General features: G+C 35.0%; 1 pseudogene; it reads right to left on the bottom strand.

Annotated features, from left to right (window-relative positions):
• Positions 1-778: 778 nt before the first annotated feature.
• Positions 779-2,820, bottom strand: LOC102025231 (annotated as a pseudogene).
• Positions 2,821-4,255: the final 1,435 nt, after the last annotated feature.

The following is a 4,255-nucleotide window of genomic DNA, read 5'->3' as shown; positions in this document are numbered from 1 at the left end:
GCCTACCCCTATGTCTTCAAGATTTTTGCCTACTTTCTCTTCCAGTAGATTCATTGTTTCTGTTTTAACATTTATATCTTTAATCTATTTTGACCTTAGTTTGGTGCATGGTGATAGACATGCATCTAGTTTTAGTCTTTGGCATGTGGTGATCCAGTTTTCCTAGCACCATTTATTAAAGAGGCTATCTTTCTTCCATTGAACATGTTTGGCCCCTTTGTCAAAGATAAGTTGGCCGAGTGTGTTTGTGGTTATGGCTGGATCTTCCAGTCTGTTTCACCAATCCTCAGGTCTGTTTTTTTGCCAGTATCATGCTGATTTTATCACAGTCGCTTTGTAGTATAATTTCAAGTCAGGGATGTGATGCCTCCTGCCTTATCTTTGTTGCCAAAGATTACTTTTGCTATTCTGGGTCTCTTCTGTTTCCAGATGAATTTTAGGAATGTTTTCTCTAGATCTGTGAGGTATACTAATGGTATTTTGATTGGGATTACATTTAATCTGTATAACAATTTTGGGAGTATGGGTCAGTTTATTTTAATGAGTTAAATGCACTGCAACAGGCCTGATGAAAGACATTTTACTATAAACAAATGATTAGAAAAAATATTTTGTTTTATATGGTATAAAATGTACACAAAATTTATCATTTTAACTATTTTAGCTGTACAGTGTAGCCAGTGACATTAATTATATTAACATTGTTACACATAGAAATTTTGAACTTTGCTTTTTTTTTTTTTTTTTCTCGGCAAAGGTTTATTCCACACACAGGGCCTCAGTCCTTGGCAGCTGCCTTCCTCATGGCGGCCAGCAGGTTGCTCAGCTCCTCGCGCTTACTCTTGGAGTGGATGTGTGTCCCCACCCATTTCTTGATGAACTTGAGGGCCCATTTGTCCTTAGAGACCTTGAGTCGCTCCGTGGCGCGCTGCTCCTAGGGGGCGAAGCCGCACACCTCCCGGGATCATGTCCCACATGAGCTTGGTAAGCTTGGTGAGGCGTGCGCGGTGGTAGCTAGTAGCTGTGCCTTGCTTTGCTCACATTCTTCGTCACCTTGTGGCCCTTGTTGAGGCCCACGGCCATGGGGTAGCGCAGGGCCAGGGCTGCTGCTCTGTAATGGTTGCTGCAGCCGAAGGGAACTTTGCTTTATTTGAAAGTGTTTTGCTCAGTTTTCTTTCTTTTTCTTTTTTTAATCACAAGAGTGACATCATAACTTGATAATAGAAGGGAGAAAACTCACTCTTACAACTCTTTCTAGTTTTTGACTCAAACTGATTTAAGGTACGATTCTTAGCTATGGCTAACAATTCCAATGTGTCTTGAAAACAAACAGAGAACTTGTCAAAATTTGAATGTAAATTTCCTTTGTTTTACAGCTTCTCATACAAAGAGAGCACATTAAGGAAAAAAGTTTTAAGTGGATAGAATAAATAATAAGGCAATTGAAATTATGCTTAATTCTATTTAAATTTACAAATTTCTTAATATTTAGACATAGAAAAATACAGTATATGAGTAAATTTGAAAGAAAGCCTGGAATATTGTGAAGTTAGTATAGATTAAACACACTCCAGTTGAATAAGCATTCTTATAAGACGATATATATATACAAGGCATCTTGCAAAGTACTATGGGAGTTACAAAGATGGACAAGATGTGGAGGTTTAATCTAATGGGAGAGCAAAACACAGATTAGGGTATGGTTACAAAAGAACAGCACAAAGATGAACAATTTAGTGGAGATTTGCAAATTTGTTAATGGTATACTTTTCATTTTATTATTTTTTACACAAAATAATTAGAGATTATAGATTAAAAAGAACATGTATTGAAAGTTTTAATTCTCTTCTTTGGTAAAAAGTTATTCCTTGCTTTATATTTTGAAATGCCTTTTAATTTTGACAATTTGATTTTTTTCCACAAACCAGAAGATTAAAATAAGCTTTCTGGGATAGGAAGTAGTACATGAAATCCTAGAACTTAGAACAAATTATTTTTCAGTATTTTATGCATATATAATAAAGAACAGTGAATGTTCTCAATTCTATTGATTCACGTTCCTTTGGAAAAATTCTTTCTCTGAGATTTCTATACTGACGTACTATTAAAAAATGAAAAAAAAAAAGAAAATGAGGCATGCTACCCAAGCAACTTTCGTCCCTCTCTCCCTCCTCACCTTCCTTCCTTCCTTCCTTGTTTCCATGTATCTCTCTTCTTTCCATCTTAATTCTCTTTTTTCAAGGCTTTCTCTTTGCTTATCTGTCATGTTCTCCTTTCCCAAACACTATTCTTTTTATAAAATACTCCATATAGCTACCATCTGCTTCCTCCTCTACTTTTTGTAATGTTCTGATTGAAACTACTTATGCACAGAATCATACACTTTTAGAATTCAAGGAGATTTCATGGTAAATATCTTCATAGTGGTATAAGGTTTATTATTCTCAACTGTTACTATGCATTTTTAGATTTTTTTCTCGGAGCTGCCTTTTCCCAAAGCATCCTATAATTACATAAAGAATACAAGATTAATGCTTATTTCAATCATTTCTCTTTAGGATAACTTTTTCTATGTTGTACTTTTATAAGAAGTCGGAATTTTCAACCTTATCTTTTAAGCTACTCCTATATTTTGTTTCAATAAATCTCCCCACCAATTCATTACTGTTTCCTTTTTCAGGTAGCAAAACCTATGTTAGGTGACTTTTTCAAGTAAGCTGATTTTAGGGCTTTGAATCTCATCTAGTACCTGGCATCTGGTAAATACTGGTTAAGATGAAATGAAGGCCCATTCACTTCATAACTGTTGCCTGCTTTCATGTTGTCTTTTTCTGTGTGTCTTTCTTTCTTTCTTTCTTTCTTTCTTTCTTTCTTTCTTTCTTTCTTTCTTTCTTTCTTTCTTTCTTTTTTCCTTTTCTCTTTCTCCTTCCTTGCTTCCTTCCTTCCTTCCTTCCTTTCTTCTTTCTTTCTTTTTTTGTCTTTTTGAGACAAAGTCTCTCTCTGCAATTCAGGCTGGCCTTGAGCTCACTCTGTAGCCCAGGCTGGCTTCAAACTTGCAACAACCCCTGAGTGCTGGGATTACAGGCTTGCACCACCATGCCTGGTTCATGTTGCTTTTCTTCTTTCCTTCCCCTTCTCCCTTTTTCTTGTTTACTGAGCACTACAATATGCAACCGCACATCAGGCTGACCCTGGATACATAGTGCACATAACCCACTGCCTCTGTGCGCATGAGTCTGACGACCATGTTGAGAACACAGAGCAGGAATACAGTAATGAGTGAAATACAAATTAAAGTTAATTATCATTGTTTAAAAGTTTCTGAGGCAAGAAACACAAAGGAAGAAATTCAAGAGCAGAAACACTTCTCTATCCATAGTGCATAGTTTCATAATTAACCTTTCAAAATGTTAAAATGTATATTCATGTTTACAATTATAGTTATAAAAAGGTAGTTTGAACTTTCATAATGTGGAGTACAGGCTTAAATAAAATATTAATAAGAAGTTCAGTTTCCTCAATGAGAAATGCTTAAAATATTAAACGTGACAAGCATAGCATAACACCAAATGATGTGAAGTTGACACATTTTGGTGAGCACACTCTGAAAGTTTGTGCTACCTGATGTGCTATTTAATTCTTGGCATTGGCTACTGTTGTGTCTTTAAAATATAGTCGATTGTAAATAAATTGCACATTAATAAATATTTTAATATGTGAATATTCAAGTACAGGAGATTGTGTAGTAGCAGATGTTTCAGAGAGCATTTTAGGCTATGTCCACATTTCTTATCACTTTTAAATTCTAGCTTTATTTATGCTGAAGCCCACCTTGCTAAATTAGTGGAAGAACTTCTAAATTTATTGAATATAATATATTAAACACTTAAAATACCACCTTCCTCAGATGTCACCAGGCGAGATTAGAATAGTGAGACAATGTTAACAATACATAAGGATTTTATCTAACATATAATCCTCCAAAATTAGCTCACATGAATTGTTTTTTACCACATCCCATTCCTAAATGCAGACTATTGCAGTAAAATGTAGTCATGGGAATTTAATATTTTAAAATGATTATTTGATGCATATCTTCAATATTTTTCAGTTTTTACTTTTTATTAATATATGTTTGCAGTACATAATGATTACATTCCTCACAGGGAGTTGGTGCACATACAGAACACATCTTAAATATTTTTTCACCCACTTCACCCTCCTCTCCTTCCCTCCTCCGTCCATCTCTTGGTCT

Source organism: Chinchilla lanigera, unplaced genomic scaffold, assembly GCF_000276665.1.
Source record: "Chinchilla lanigera isolate Chin_1 unplaced genomic scaffold, ChiLan1.0 scaffold00068, whole genome shotgun sequence".
In the NCBI taxonomy this organism is placed as follows: Eukaryota; Metazoa; Chordata; class Mammalia; order Rodentia; family Chinchillidae; genus Chinchilla; species Chinchilla lanigera.
The sequence above is the reverse complement of the archived record's forward strand: the minus strand, read 5'-3'. Positions and strand labels throughout refer to the sequence as shown.